The sequence below is a fragment of the Theobroma cacao genome, chromosome 4 (genome assembly GCF_000208745.1).
Source record: "Theobroma cacao cultivar B97-61/B2 chromosome 4, Criollo_cocoa_genome_V2, whole genome shotgun sequence".
Classification (NCBI taxonomy): Eukaryota; Viridiplantae; Streptophyta; class Magnoliopsida; order Malvales; family Malvaceae; genus Theobroma; species Theobroma cacao.
In genome coordinates this window covers 10332222-10349674 of record NC_030853.1, presented here as the reverse complement: position 1 = coordinate 10349674, position 17453 = coordinate 10332222, and positions in this window count along the sequence as shown.

Genomic DNA, 17453 nt, shown 5'->3' with positions numbered 1-17453 from the left:
ATAAACAACTTCAGCAATAACACAACTCATAACTTCAATTACTAGCCATTATCAACAACTTAAAACCACTCCTAATTCATCACTCACCTTGGTGGATTGTAATGAAATTCCTTCCCAAGAGTCCTCAAGCTATCATGAAATGTCTCTCTCTCTCTCTCTCTTTCTCTCTACACAGTTCAACTGGTGAGAGAAAGTATTGAAGAAAGACTTTTAAGGGTTTGTTTTAAGTGAGGGAGTAAAAGAGTACGAAAAACCCTACAACGTGGTGTGTAAAGCACGAAGATTGAGGTTAGTTTGAGAGAGTGATGGAAGCTTGAAAGAAGCTTTCATGGAAGAAGAGAGAAACGTGAGATGGAAGGAAGAAGAAGAAGAAGCTGCTGAAAGAAATGAAAAAGCTGTTGGAACAACTAATATTTATAGCCAAAGCTTATCTAATCTCTTATTAAATTATAAAAAAGCCCTTAACAAGTTGGCTTTGTCTTGCTTTAATCCTTTGTGCAATCTTGTTACTATTTTGACACTGAGACAAGGTCCATAATAGTCTAGAATACTCGGGTTTACGAAACTTAAAATTTTGACCCGAGATGAAAAATGACCATTTTGCCCGTACCTTGGAAATCATCATTATTTTTATTTCCTTCGTCATTTTACCCTTATTTTCATCATTCATTTATGCCTTAGGCCTACTTAGGCCATAATATTGTTTGAAAACCTACTTTTTGGAGCTCACTACGGAAATGACAAAATTACCCCTAGCTTGTGATATCGCGTCTACTTTCAGCTACGAGTTTATAAAGATCAAGGTCTCACAGATAGATAGAAAGCATGGCTTGATGTCTACTTTCTAACTTATCCATATTAGTTCAGTAGCTTTCGTATTGACTTATCAAGATCTTGGCCAATGACTTTTAATCAAATGAGATATGTTTGTTTCAAATCAGTTGGGGTGATGAATCCTCTATGGACTACTCATTCATCTACGCATGCTTCATGTTATTGTTGGCTCCATTAGTTTTTGATGATAATAAAACATTCCCATTCATTTATGTCTAACTTTGCTACTTGAGTGTGCAAGATGAAAAATGTATGCTAATAATAAATTAATCACTAAAAAAGGAATATCAAACCTCATAAGAATGAGGAGCTACATTTGAAGCCACAAAACAGAAGCCACTTAGTCAGATAATCAAGGGAGTTAGTCAACTAAACTAAAAAATGAAGATGGCCAGTTTAGAGACAAAGACGACTTAATTGACTAAGAGGAATTGTTGGTCGACTAAGAGCATACTACTAGAAACTAGGTTCAGAGACAGAATTAACTTAATCGACTAAGAGGTTTTGTTAGTCGACTAAGAGCTCACTACTAGAAATAGGATTAGAAGATATAACTAACTTAATCGACTAAGATGCACACTTAGTCAACTAAGAGCTCTTTGTTTGCAAATTTGAATCTAAACACTAGAAGATAGATTAACAGCTAGAACCAACTCCAAACTATTTCCAATGGTCAGAATTTGCCAAACAATAATCAGAGTTGTTTTTTCAAGTATAAAAACCCTTCCCAACGGCTAAGAACAATATTTGGTGCTTCCAAGATAAAAAAGAGCTCGAAAATATAAAAAATCCTTTGCATACTTTCTACACTTCACTCCTATCCTTGTAACAGATTTAAGCACTTCACTTTGTACCACTTAGATCAAGTCAGTGATCATAGGTACACCTTTATTTCTCTTCTCCTTGATTACTTAGACTGTGCGAGACACTCTAAGGGGAGTGATCAAGCTTGGGAGTGCTTGATTAAGTGTATAGGTTCTGACTTAGCCTTAGAAAAGTTAGTTTTTACAGTTTGGTTGATCCCGTGAAAAACCATTGTAAAGGTTATGGCTGATCTTGCTAAAAGCCATTGTAAAGCTTGGTGGGAGCTTGGAAATTTCAATGTTTTTAGTGAGTTGATTTCGAAAATCGTTGGTTGAATAATCAAGGTAGAGGATGTAAGTTTTTGACCGAACCACTACAAATTCTGGTGCATTGTTTGCTCTGTTTTTGTTTTTATTTTGATTCTTTCTTAAATTATTCCCACATTTTGCTTCAGACTTCTTGTTGTTAATTCTCAACTTGCTCGAAATTAGAAGTTGATGTAGTAAGAGCCAAAAAGTGCTATTCACCCCCCCTCTAGCACATTTACTTGAGACCAACAAGTGGTATCAAAGCCTATCCCTCTTTCTCAAGGCTTAACATCCTAAGGGAGATCCTAATGGCTCTTCAAAGATCAATAGTTGCTGAGGGACGGTCCACAAATAGACCACCTCTGTTTGATGGCTCAAATTACCTCTATTGGAGTACTAGAATGTCAATTTATATCAGGGCAATAGATTATGAGATGTGGGATGTCATCACTGATGGACCCTTCATTCCTTCAACCTTAAATGTAGTGACTAATAAAATGATTCCCAAGGCAAGGTCTGAATGGACTGAGGTTGAAACCAAAAAGGTACAGACAAATTTTAAGGAAATAAACACTTTGAATTGTGCTTTAACTCCCACTAAGTTAAACAAAGTGTCAAGCTGTATGTCACAGCCTAATCCCGGGCCATGACCGGCTCAAGGACCTAATAAGCATAGCCCACTAGGCCCAAGCAAGCCTTTCTATATCAATCTGTACATTAGTCCATCTATCATTCATATTTCATTAAGATCTATACTTAACAGTGTTCGAATGCTAATTTCTTCGAAGACAATTCGTATAACCCAAGTAAATACTTGCACTAGCATCATAAATTAAAATATACATAAATAGTTTGTCAAATGTATCTTAACAATTCACATTAAATATATATGTGCATAAACAAAGACCTTGGCCATCAGCAGAGTGACTATGGGTGTGCGTGCTAACATTTAGTGTCAGGGCAACCTACTGAAAAATAGATAAGAGGAAGCACCTCGACCTAGGAATCCAACTACCTTTGAACCTTAAAACTAAAACATGAAGTTGAAAATAATGAGCATAAACTCAGTGAGTGAACATAGGAAGGGAACAAGCAAACGATACTGTAAAATCTGACCCTATAAACACTTGTCATGACATACATGCACTGAGTAGCATGTTATTATGCTAGGAAAGCACTTAAGAATAGACGAAACCCGGTATCGTACCTAACGGTACACTTGAGTTGATTTAACCTCGAACTAGTTCAAATAGGAATTGTAGGATGAAATTTAATATTTTATAGTCCAAGAATGACTAAAAATGATTGTTCAGAGTTCGAGGGTTAATTAGGTGCAAAATTGAAAATTTTGATGTTCAAGGGCAAAAATCGTCATTTTGCCACCTAAGATAACAATTTGATCATGGAGTGAAATTTTTGACCAAGACTAACTTTTTGGAGTATAATTTAATGATAGGAAGTGAAAATTTTCAATTTCGGTAATTTTCGAAACATAGGGGCAAAAAAGTAATTTTGTCATCTCAGGGTAAAAACTATAATTTTCACCACCCAAAACTTGTCAAAATCATAGGATTTATTTATTTTTGGTATGAACAACTATGGTATGTTAAGTGGTGAAAAATTGAAGTTTAAAAGATGAAATTTTAAAAATGGGCCAATGGGAAAATGACACATGGCACTTTTTAATGATTTAATATTATTATAATGAAAAGTCAGCCCATTTAAACCCCATTTTAAGTGATGGCCAGCCATAAGGGAGAACAAGAGAGAAAATAGAGAGGAAAGGAAGAAAAAAGAAAAACCAAAGAGAAACAAGAAAATTCAAAGGGGAATTCACGTTTTTCGCTCGTTTACGTGTCTAACAGTAAGATTTTTTGACTTTAGCTTGATTTCTACCTTTCCTATGCCTTTGTTTCCATTTAGCATGGTTGAGGAGAGAGATCTAAAAGTGACATCAAGGGCTGGCCGAATTTAAAGGGGGGAGAATTTGAAATTTTTAAGTTTTGATTTTTAGTTAAATGTGTTTAGAAATTAAATTGGGCAAGAAAGCATTAAATTTTTACAATACCCTCCCTTGGCTGAATCTGCAATGAGGTACAATGATGATGATCTGATTTTTATTCTAAGAGAAATGAAGAGAAAATGATGAAAAATGGTTAAATGTGATAGAAAAACAAAGTAGAAAATTTACCGAGTTAATGTCCCATTTTTGGCCAAATTTTTCAAGGAGGAAAGTGAACTGATTTTGGTGATTTTAGAAAGTTATTGGCTGATATTTAATCGTTAGAAATGTTGCAGAGAGAATGGGACGATTTAGAGCTAAAATGGAGCGCGTTAGCAATTTATCGGGTTAAGTGCCAAAAATAGGTTAATACCGCGTTTAAGCTGTTTTACGCTATTGCATTTCATACCATGCATTAGTATAGGATTTAAGTCAATTATATAGTGATTTAGCATCAATGTGGTGAATTGGGTAAATTTTGCAATGTGTCTAGGAGGAGAGCCTTCCGGTAAAGGCAAGGAAGTCGTACCCGACCAACAGTGATCGGGGCACCTAGGAAGCATTTCATCTGTACAAACGGTGAGTAAACCTATTATTATTGTAAATTATCTAGAGTTTATTTTTAAATGCTCTTTATGTATTTTATGAAACGAAAATGAGATTAAAACAAGATTTTTGATGTTTTAGAAATAAATGTGACAAATAAAAATATATTGTGTTGATTATGAAATTGAGTAATTGGAGGCTACCAATTGTCTTGAAAAATATATTTTCTTATGAATGGTTTATGATATATGAGTATATGTGGCTATATTTTATAATTGCATTGGGAATAGAATGTAAGCTGTCTTTTACTATGCAGGCTGGATAAATAAATAAAAGCCACGTTATATTGTCGAAATTTTATTAAAATTGGTGGGTTTAGTCACTGCAGTGACGGGTTTCCGTGGACTGCCTATTAGAAGGGCACGGTAAACCCAGTTTCATAGTTACTCCGATTGTAGAGGCGAGGAGGGTAACTCCTGGGGTAGTGTTAGAGTTCACTTCACGTCGAACCCCTACGTGAATGTGTAACTCAGCCAACGCCAAGGAATGGCTTGTTTTCAAAACTAGATGTGTTTAACATGTAAATATCTTAACAACCTTGGCGGACTCGGTTAGATGCCTCGGCCAAGGTATTCTCGAGGACTAGATTTTTGCTTGAGCCATGTTTTTAATAAAGGTTATAAGCCTTGACAACTGTTTTGGTAAATTACAAATGTTTTATGGTTTAAGAAAGAAATTGAAAACCTTATGAAATGGTTTGTGATTTGTTGTTTAAACTTGCCTCTATTTTACTCGCCTTTAGATATTTATGATAATGTCTGTTTATTCATTGGGATTGTAAAATCTCACCCACCTTCTTTCCAAACATTTCAGGCCTGTGGTAGCTTATCGATATCCGATTTTGTCAAGGATTCCAGTTGACCCCTCTATCCCATAGACAGTAGGTTACTATCACCAATACTGAGTGTATTTATGGGGCACTTGTCATTGTAATTGTTATTGTACATTATAACTTTGTAAATTATTATATGTATGAATTTATTGTATTCTCACGCTACAAAAATTATTTATGTATAGTTCTATAAAAATTGTTTTATAAGAAAAGGAAATATATTATCAAATATTTTTATTTAGTTTAATTAGCCAACTTTTCACTCTAAATGAATGATTTAGATTACAAAAATTTATTTTTAATCGGTAGTGGATATTTTTCTACCATACATTGTATCTTTATCAGGTTTCGAAATTTTTTGGTAAAAATGATCAAAATACCCCTATGTGGCAAAAATTTTATTTTGATTGTTTTCGATCTAAACTCGATATTTAACAACGATTGCTCACAGGAAAGGCAAGAAATTGATTTGTTACCCTTGCGAGGTTCCGATTGGCATTCCGGATATTGAATGTCAATCGGGATGTCGCGGCGGTTGTCATGAGCCCGAGGGAGGTTCCGGGTCGTGACAGAGACCGAAAGATTTTGAAAACACGATGCACTTATTTTAAAAACAATGCAATTTAGTTTAGTTTCTTGTAAAGCCCTTAATTCAACCATTGATTATTTAATCCCTTAAGATGAAGGATTTATAATCCACATTGGAGTTGAAAAGAGTGAAAACTATAGCAAATATCCAATCAAGACAAACAAAACAGAGGGTTTCTCGCCACAGCGAAAAGGCATTCTATAACATATAGCACAATCACATTTTTTATTTTCATAACTTGTCTATAGCATATATATATATATATATACATGTACACCACCGCCGCCTTACTCAGCTCATGTGCACTCCCTATACGCACAAGGCAATATCATCATGTGCACTCCCTACGCGCACATTTCAATATCATCATGTGCACTCCCTACACGCACATTTCAATATCATCACACGCACTGCCACCCACATCATTACCGACATGTGCCCTCCCACACCGCACACCACCGGCACTGATACGTGCACTCTCACACCGCACGTGCACGGTTATAGCTATTATACAACATTATCACTCAAAGAATAACACGCATATCCACATAATATAAGAACACATGGTTTCATTATATCACATATTTTACCACATAAAAACATTTCATCAAGCGCTTGTTGCCATGCACATTTTAAAGAAAAGTCTAATAAAACATTTCAAGTGATTCAATTAAACAAGTATGCATTTATCCCAAAACATTTTAATGCAAGTTCACTCACAGTGTCTTTGGGGATGCTTTGATTGACTCTAACTGCGTCTATTGCTCCGAATGAAGATGTGGAGTCTCGTTGGAACCTATCACACACAATAGTATCACACCAACTCAATTTACATAAATACTATTCCAAAAGTTGTTTCCTAAATCAAGTTTTACTAGTTATTCTTAACTAGCTTCCAATTATCATTTATGTAGTCATTGTTCACACTAGACATGATTAAATGACCTTCAACAATAAATTAGCCCACAAACCTAATTATTGGCCATCATCAACAACTCAAAAATCAAATCTAACTCATTATTCACCTTAGTGGCTTTATAATGGAATTCTTTTCAAGAGTTCTTTAAGCCATCAAGGAAAGGCTATCTCTCTCTCTCTCTCTCTCAAAATGTTCAGCTAATGAGAGAAATTGCAGAAGAAAAGCATTTAAGGGTTCTTAAGGTGTAAAAGTGAAAGAGTATGAAAAACCCTATGAAAAAGTGTACAAAAGCATGAGAATCGGAGTTAATTCAAAAAAGTTATGGAGGCTTTAAGGTTTCTTTTCCATGGAAGAGGGAAAACGTTTAGTGAGGAAAAAGGATGGCAAGAAGAAGAAGAAGCTGCTAGAAGTAATGAGAAGGTGCGGGAATGTCATAGCCCAATCTCGGGCCATGATCGACATAAGGACCCAATTGGCACAACCCACTAGGCTCAAGCAAGCCTTCCTATATCAATCTGTACATTAGTCCATCTATCATTCATATTTGTTTAAGATCTATACTTAATAGTGTTTGAATGCTAATTTGTTCGAAGACAATTTGTAGAACCCAAGTAAATACTCGCATTGGCATCATAAATTCAAATATACATAGATAGTTTGTCAAATATATCTTAACAATTCACAATAAACATATATGTGCATATATAAAGACCTTAACCATCAGCGGAGTGACTCTGGGCGTTGGTGCTAACATTTAGTATCAGGGCGACCTATTGAAAAATGGATAAAAGGAAGCACCTCAGCCTAGGAATCCAACTACCTTCGAACCTGAAAACTAAAACATGAAGTTGAAAATAATGAGTATAAACTCAATGAGTGAACATAGGAAGGGAACAAGCAAACGATACGGAAAGATTTTGAAAACACGTTGCACTTATTTTAAAAATAATGCAATTTAGTTTGATTTCTTATAAAGCGCCTTAATTCAACCCTTGATTATTTAATCCCTTGAGGTGAAGGATTTAAAATACACAATGGAGTTGAAAAGAGTGAAAAGTACAATAAATATCCAATCAAGACATGCAAAACAGAGGGTTTATCACTGTAGTGGAAAGGCATTCTATAGCATATAGTACAATCATATTTTTATTTTCATAACTTGTCTATAGCATATATATATATATATATATATGTACACCACTGCCACCTTACTTAACTCATGTGCACTCCCTGCATGCACAAGGCAATATCATCATGTGCACTCTCTATACGTACATTTCAATATCATCATGTGTACTACCTACATGCACATTTCAATATCATCACACACACTCCCACCCACATCATTACCGGCATGTGCACTCTCACACTGCACACCACCGGCACCATCACGTGCATTCCCACACCACACGTGCACGATTATAGCTATTATACAACATTATCACTCAAAGCATAACTTACATATCTACATAATATAGGAACACATGGTTTCATTATATCACATATTTTACCACATAAAAACATTTCACAAGGGCTTGTTCCCATGCATGTTTTAAAAAAAAGTCTGACAAAACATTTCAGGTAATTCAATTAAACACATATGCATTTATTAATGCAAGTTCACTCACAGTGTCTTTGTTCATGCTTTGATCAACTCTAACTGCATCTAATACTCCGAATGGAGATGTGGAGTCTCGTTGGAACCTGTCACACACAATAGCATCACACCAACTCAATTTACATAAATACTATTCCAAAAGTTGTTTCATAAATCAAGTTTTACTAATTATTCCTAACTAGCTTCCAATTATCATTTAAGTAGTCATTGTTCACACTAGACATGATTAAATGACCTTCAACAAGAAATTAGCCCACAAACCTAATTATTGGCTATCATCAACAACTCAAAAATCAAATCTAACTCATTTTCACCTTAGTGGCTTTATAATGGAATTCTTTTCAAGAGTTCTTTAAGCCATCAAGGAAAGGCTATCTCTCTTTCTCTCTTCAAATGTTCAGCTAATGAGAGAAATTGCAGAGGAAGAGCATTTGAGGGTTCTTAAGGTGTAAAAGTGAAAGAGTATGGAAAACCCTATGAAAAAGTGTACAAAAGCATGAGAATCAGAGTTAATTCAATAAAGTTATGGAGGCTTTAAGGTTTCTTTTCCGTGGAAGGGGGAAAACATTTAGTGAGGAAAAAGGATGGCAAGAAGAAGAAGAAGCTGCTGGAAGTAATGAAAAGGTGCTGGAATGTCATAGCCCAATTCTGGGCCATGACCGACACAAGGACCCAATTGGCACAACCCACTAGGCCCAAGCAAGCCTTCCTATATCAATCTGTACATTACTCCATTTATCATTCATATTTGTTGAAGATCTATATTTAATAGTGTTTGAATGCCAATTTGTTCGAAGACAATTTGTAGAACCCAAGTAAATACTCGCATTGGCATCATAAATTCAAATATACATAGATAGTTTGTCAAATATATCTTAACAATTCACATTAAACATATATGTGCATATATAAAGACCTTAACCGTCAGCGAAATGACTCTGGGTGTTGGCGCTAACATTTAGTGTCGGGGTGACCTACCGAAAAATGGATAAAAGGAAGCACCTCAGCCTAGGAATCCAACTACCTTCGAACATGAAAACTAAAACATGAAGTTGAAAATAATGAGTATAAACTCAGTGAGTGAACATAGGAAGGGAACAAGCAAACGATACCGAAAGATTTTGAAAACACGTTGCACTTATTTTAAAAATAATGCAATTTAGTTTAATTTCTTATAAAGCACCTTAATTCAACCCTTGATTATTTAATCCCTTAAGGTGAAGGATTTATAATACACAATGGAGTTGAAAAGAGTGAAAAGTATAGCAAATATCCAATCAAGACAAGCAAAACAGAAGGTTTCTCACTACAGTGGAAAGGCATTCTACAACATATAGTACAATCATATTTTTATTTTCATAACTTGTCTATAGCATATATATATATATATATATATATATATGTACACCACCGTTACCTTACTCAGCTCATGTGCACTCCCTACATGCACAAGGCAATATCATCATGTGCACTCTCTCCATGCGCATTTCAATATCATCATGTGTATTGCCTACACGCACATTTCAATATAATCACACGCACTCCCACCCACATCATTACAAGCATGTGCACTCTCACACCGCACACCATCGGCACCATCACATTCATTCCCACACCGTACGTGCATGGTTATAGCTATTATACAGCATTATCACTCAAAGCATAACTTACATATCTACATAATATAGGAACACATGGTTTCATTATAGCACATATTTTACCACATAAAAACATTTCACAAAGGGCTTGTTCCCATGCATGTTTTAAAAAAAAGTCTAACAAAACATTTCAGGTAATTCAATTAAACACATATGCATTTATCAATGCAAGTTCACTCATAGTGTCTTTGTTGATGCTTTCATCAACTCTAACTGCATTTAATACTCCGAATGGAGTTGTGGAGTCTCATTGGAACCTGTCACACACAATAGCATCACACCTACTCAATTTACAGAAATACTATTCCAAAAGTTGATTCCTAAATCAAGTTTTACTAGTTATTCCTAACTAGCTTCCAATTATCATTTAGGTAGTCATTGTTCACACTAGACATGATTAAATAACCTTCAACAATAAATCAGCCCACAAACCTAATTATTGGCCATCATCAACAACTCAAAAATCAAATCTAACTCATTACTCACCTTAGTGGCTTTATAGTGGAATTCTTTTCAAGAGTTCTTCAAGCTATCAAGGAAAGTCTATCTCTCTCTTTCTCAAAATGTTCAGCTAGTGAGAGAAAGTGTAGAGGAAGAGCTTTTGAGGGTTCTTGAGGTGTAAAAGTGAAAGAGAATGAAAAACCTTATGAAAAAGTGTACAGAAGCATGAGAATCTGTGTTAATTCAAAAAGGTTATGGAGGCTTTAAGTTTCTTTTCCATGGAAGGGGAAAAACGTTTAGTGAGGGAAAAGGATGGGAAGAAGAAGAAGAAGCTGCTAGAAGTGAGGAGAAGGTGCTGGAAGAAATGAGATATTATCCTAAAGTCAATCAAAGTTTCATGGAATTTACAAAAATGCACCTTTTTTGTTCTTCTAGTGTAGTGCCTTCACTTTGACAAAGATTTTGACCACTTTCTGATCAGAACTCGGTAAAATGGTAAACATCAAAGTTGTAGCTATGCCTCTTAGCTTTCTAACGGTTAAAAATCATGTCATTTGGACTTCTTTAGGCGGAGATATTCTTGAAAAACCGAAATATATGCAAATAAAGCAATAATTAATTATGCACCTTTCTTCACCAATTGAAATTAGTTTTGATCCTACTCCTATAAAAACATAAAATAATTATAAAAAACGTAAAACTAACATCATTAACTCAAAATAAACATTTAAACATAAATTAAACTAAACTAATAAAATAAATAAAAATACCTAAATTCAATCCTAAATCTAGTAAAACTTAGACTAATTAGGTATTTAATCTCCCATTAAATATGTGAATTTGATTCACTCAACAGTCTACCTCTAGTCACACATCTATGGAGGTCGGGGTTTCACAATTAGCCACCATATTAAAGTACAGGGTATTATAGTCTGCCCCACTTAAATAGAATTCATCCTCGAATTCACGTCAGTGTCGGGTTATCAATCTCACTCTATGATTTTATTCCACTCCTCCCTTTATAGGGAATTTTGATTTATTTATCTTGTTCACCTCTAGTTCGACTAGAATATATCACTTATGTCTATTATCATCTTTTAGAATCAGATCAGGAGCACCCTTCACCATCATTATCTCTTATATTAAGACACCGAGTATGCCTTTATCACTATCATTAAATTTGAACCATAACTCCATCTCAATCATAGCTATTTCGATCACATATTATATATACTTATGTATACCCAATCAACATCTTATTACTTCACTCCTTGTCTAACTTCTCGACATTCATTCATCTTATCCCCATACACTATTATATAGCTTACAGCATTATAAAAATGCCATATTCATTCCTACACGTACTCCAAACGTTGGGGGAGGTTAATGCCTTCAATTATTCTCAAATACTTTATGTTTACTTTGGTTTTAGGCACTTTAAATCTTCTTAGTTTTTCCATTACATTGTGCATTCCAAGATTCATGCTTCTACATTATCCTTAATTCAATGCAATCCAAATCGTACGGAAGGCAACTCACTCATAAATCTTTATTTTAATTGTACTTCATCCATTCATCATCAAATTCTTTTCACTAATTCTAGTCTTTCATGTCTTAAAATATATCATCATCATTATAACTTAAAACTTTTTGACCATCCTTAACAAAATTAGATTTTTATCTGTCTTACTCAATTCCTCCAAATACTCACATTATAATACTATCACCATTTATTCTCCATCCATGGTTCTATTGCCACATAGAAAGCTTAGCATAACTATGAGATAACACTCCCTTTACTCCTCCATCTCGATCATATTATTTTATTTATTTATTTATTTTTGGCTATTACTCTTAGGATTCTCCTTCTATCCACATAGCTCAATTTCTAATGGTATATCTTATTATTGTACTACCTATGCAACTCATCAAGTATACTGTGTTCAATTCTCAAATCACTAAAAATGATTCTTTATTCCCACCGATGACATGAGTAACTCCACATATACTTATATATGCATCTATTAAATGTCAACATCCATTACCATGTATAAGAAACCTATTTTACTTTCCTCAACTTTGGCATGTCTAGTTTTGTCACAACCCAAATTTCAGGCCATGACCAGCACAAGAGCCCAATGGGCACAGCCCACTAAGCCCAAGCAAGCCTATTTATGAAATTCTATTTCATCATTCCCACCATCATTTCTAACCACAAATCTTTATTCTTAACTATATGTATTTCGATAATAAACAAGACAACCAAATATTTATATTTGTACTAATCCAAAATTTGTCATTCATTTCCATCTCATATTAGCATCATCATATCACATATACATCTATTGTTTGTAGTCTAGATCTTAGCGATTTACATCGAGTGTAAATACACATGTAAAATTCTTGACGACCAGCGGAGTGACTTGGGTGAGGGCACAGCTATTGAATGTCATATACCTACCAAAGGGTGAATACGAGAGGTCTCCTTAATCTCGATCCCCACTAGCTACGGATTGGTATTTGTTAAATATTTACCCAACTCCAACTTCCTCTAATGGTCCAAATGGGGCGGTGGGGCTTCGTTGGAACCTTGGTAACTTTATAATTAAATCCCTTTCTAAAAGTTTTCAAGTTATTATAGAAGCTCTCTTTTTCTCTCTCTAAAACACCTAGTAGTGAGAGAAAGTATAGGAGTAAGACTTTTGAGGGTTTTTAAGGTGAAAGAGTAAAAGAGTATGAAAAACCCTATAACAAGGTGTGTAAAAGCATGAAATTTGAGGTTAACTCGAGAAGGTGATGGAAGCTTTGAGAGAAGCTTTCATGGAGGATGAAAGAAATGTGAGTTGGGATGCGAAGAAGAAGAATCTGCTAGAGAAATGAAGAAGCTACTGGAAAAATGATATTTATAGCTAAAGCTTATAAAAACTCTACATAAATTACGAAAATGCCCTTAACAAGTTGGCTTGCTCTCCTCCAATCCTTTGTGCAATCTTTTTACTGTTTTGACTATGGGACAAAGTCTATAATAGTCTAGAAATACTCAGGTTCAAGAAAACTTAAAATTTTAACTTGAGATGAAAAATGACCATTTTGCCACTACCTTGGAAATCATCATTATTTCTATTTCTTTCGTCATTTTATCCTTATTTTCATCATTCATTTATGCCTTAGGCCTACTTAGGCCTTAATATTATTTGAAATCTACTTCTCGGAGCTTAGTAAGGGAAATGACAAAATTACCCCTAGTCCATTTTATCGCGTCTACTTCTAATTACATGCCTATGGAGGTCGAGGTCTCACAAGTTTATCCTTCCATTTCATATCCACAGATCATAGTTAGTCCACAAACATCCAAATATAATCAATTCCCAAATTACCCTTTGGACATTTGAGTTATCTTTCAGCTTACATTCTATCATACTTTATCCCTTATATCGTCCACATGCACTCATAATATGCTAATGCATAACTTTATGTACTTACAAACTTAAGCTTTTCTTTTATCATTTCCATCCATATACATAAGTTTCATCATATTACGCATCCTTGCATCACAATGTCATTAACCACATTTCAATCGCTAAATATCATTTCATCCAATTACAATCCGGTATCCGCATATGCTTTATGATCTTATTGATCCTTCAAATGTTTTCTTTAATTCATCCTTTCCTCTTATGCAATACCACAATTCCTAAGAGTCATCTTCGTTTCTCATTTACCTTTTATACTTCCATCTTATATGTCCTTATTCATCCCGATATTAGTTAGTCACTTAAGATTTAGATTCATGGGAGTCGTGTGCACATCTTGCATTTTTTTGAATTCTAATTTCCACATTAGGGAATTCTCATTAGCCAGCTTCATTATCAGGATTACCTTCAATCTTCTCGTACTATTCCTTTACACCAATGTGCTATTATTTTCCTTTTTGCATCTACACAATCAATGCTGGTAATTACATAACTTGAAATAGGATTTTACCTAAGTACCTTTCAATATCACTGCCAATATCCATTTTCAAACTCACATCACGTGACCACGTAACCCATGGTTTAGCCATTAGGCTCCTTGACAATTCCAAATACCACATTACCTCATCATGCATGTAAAATATTCCAAAGTACTATTAACCATCTTCTTTGGCACTTGTAGTTTGATGTATTCTTTTCGAAATTCTATGCATTTCCAAACACTTAGTTACTTATGTGTTCATCAATCCTTCAAGCACATTCAATCTAAAAGCATGCACTTATCTTCCGAGATATTTGGATATGTACTCATCCATTTATACCTCTATTTATGTTCTTAGGTTTCTAGTACACCACATAATTAACCTTGTGTCATGACCCGGTACTCCCCTCGAGCCCGTGACAACCGCCGCAGTGTCTCGATAAACACTCTATAAAACCTGACCTTATAAACACATGTCATGACATACATGCACTGAATAACATGTTATTATGCTAGGAAAGCTCCTAAGAATAGACGAAACCCGGTATTGTACCTAACGGTACACTTGAGTTGATTTAACCAAGAACTAGTTCAAATAGGAATCGTAGGATGAAATTTAATATTTTAAAGTCCAGGAATGACTAAAAATGATTGTTCGGAGTTCGAGGGTTCATTTGGAGAAAAATTGAAAGTTTTGATGTTTAGGGGCAAAATCATCATTTTGCCACCTAAGATAATAATTTGTTCATGGAGTGAAATTTTTGACCAAGATTAACTATTTGGAGTATAATTTAATGATAGGAAGTGAAAATTTTCAATTTTGGTAATTTTCGAAACATAGGGGCAAAACGGTAATTTTGTCACCCTGGGTTAAAAATCGTACTTTTCACCACCCAAAGCTTGTAAAAATCATAGCATTTATTTATTTTTGGTATGAATAACTATGGTATTTTAAGTGGTGAAAAATTAAAGTTTAAAGGATGAAATTTTAAAAACGGGCCAATGGAAAAGTGACACATGGCACTTTTCCATGATTTAATATTATTTTAAAGAAAAATCAGCCCATTTAAATCTCACATCAGGTGATGGTCGGCTATAAGGAGAAAATAAGAAAGAAAATAGAGAGGAAAGGAAGAAAAGAGAAAAACAAAAGGAAAACTAGAAAATTCAAAGGGGAATTCGCATTTTTCGTCCATTTACGCGTCTAATGGTAAGATTTTTTGACTTCAGCTTGATTTCTACCTTTCCTATGCCTTTGTTTCCATTTAGCATGCTTGAGGAGAGAGATCAAAAAGTGATACCAAGGGTTGGCCGAATTTCAAGAGGAAGGATTTTGAAATTTTTATGTTTTGATTCTTGGTTAAATTGGTAGTTTTAGTTAGTTAAATGTGTATAGAAATTAAATTGGGCAAGAAAGCATGAAATTCTCACAATGCCCACCCTTGGCCGAATATTCAATGATGTACAATGACGATGAACTGATTTTTATTCTAAGAGAAATGAAGAGAAAATGATGAAAAATGGTTAAATGTGATAGAAAAACAAAGTGGAAAATTTAACGAGTTAATGTCCCATTTTTGACCGAATTTTTCAAGGAGGAAGTGAGCTGATTTTGGTGATTTTAGAGGGTTATTGGCTGATATTTAATGGTTAGAAATGTTGGAGAGAAAATGGGACAATTTAAAGCTAAAATGGAGCGCGTTAGCAATTTATCAGGTAATGTGCCAAAAATAGGTTAATACCGCGTTTAAGCCGTTTTAGGCTATTGCATTTCATACCATGCATTAGTATAGGATTTAAGTCAATTATATAGTGATTTAGCATCAATGTGGTGAATTGTGTAATTTTTGCAATGTGTCAAGAAGGAAAGCCTTTCGGTAAAGGCAAGGAAGTCGTACTTGACGAGCAGTGATCGGGGCACCTAGAAAGCATTTAATTTGTACAAACGGTGAGTAAACCTATTATTATTGTAAATTATCTAGAGTTTATTTTAAAATGCTCTTTATGTATTTTATGAAACGAAAATGAGATTAAAATAGGACTTTTGATGTTTTAGAAATAAATGTGACAAATAAATATATTGTGTTGATTGTCTGAAAGAAGAAACTTTTGATCATGAAATTGAGTAATTGGAAGCTGCCAATTGTCCTGGAAAATATATTTTCCTATCAATGGCTTATGATATATGAGTATATGTGGCTATATTTTATAATTGCATTAGGAATTTATGTAAGTTGTCTTTTACTATGCAGGCTGGGTAAATAAATAAAAGCCATGTTATATTGTCGAAATTTTATTAAAATTGGTGGGTTTAGTCAGTGCAGTGGTGGGTTTCCGTGGACTGCTTATTAGAGGGGTACGGTAAACCCAGTTGTAGAGGTGATGAGGGTAACTCCTGGGGTAGTGTTAGAGCTCACTTCACGTCAAACCCCCACGTGAATGTGTAACTCGGTCAACGCCAAGGATCGGCTTGTTTTCAAAACTAACATGTGTTTAACATGTAAACATTTTAACAACCTTGGCAGACTTGGTTAGATGCCTCGGTCAAGGTATCCCCGAGGACTAGTTTTTGGCTTGAGCCCTGTTTCTAATAAAAGTCATAAGCCTTAACAACTGTTTTGGTAGATTACAAATATTTTATGGTTTAAGAAATAAATTGAAAACCTTATTCAATGGTTTGTGATTTGTTGTTTCAACTTGTCTCCATTTTACTCACCTTTAGATATTTATGATAATGTCTATTTATTCATTGAGATTGCAAAATCTCACCCACCTCCTTTCCAAATATTTCAGGCTTGTGGTAGCTTGTAGATACCCGATTTTGTCGAGGATTCCAGTTGACCCCTCTATCTCACAGACAGTAAGTTACTATCACCAACACTTGGTGT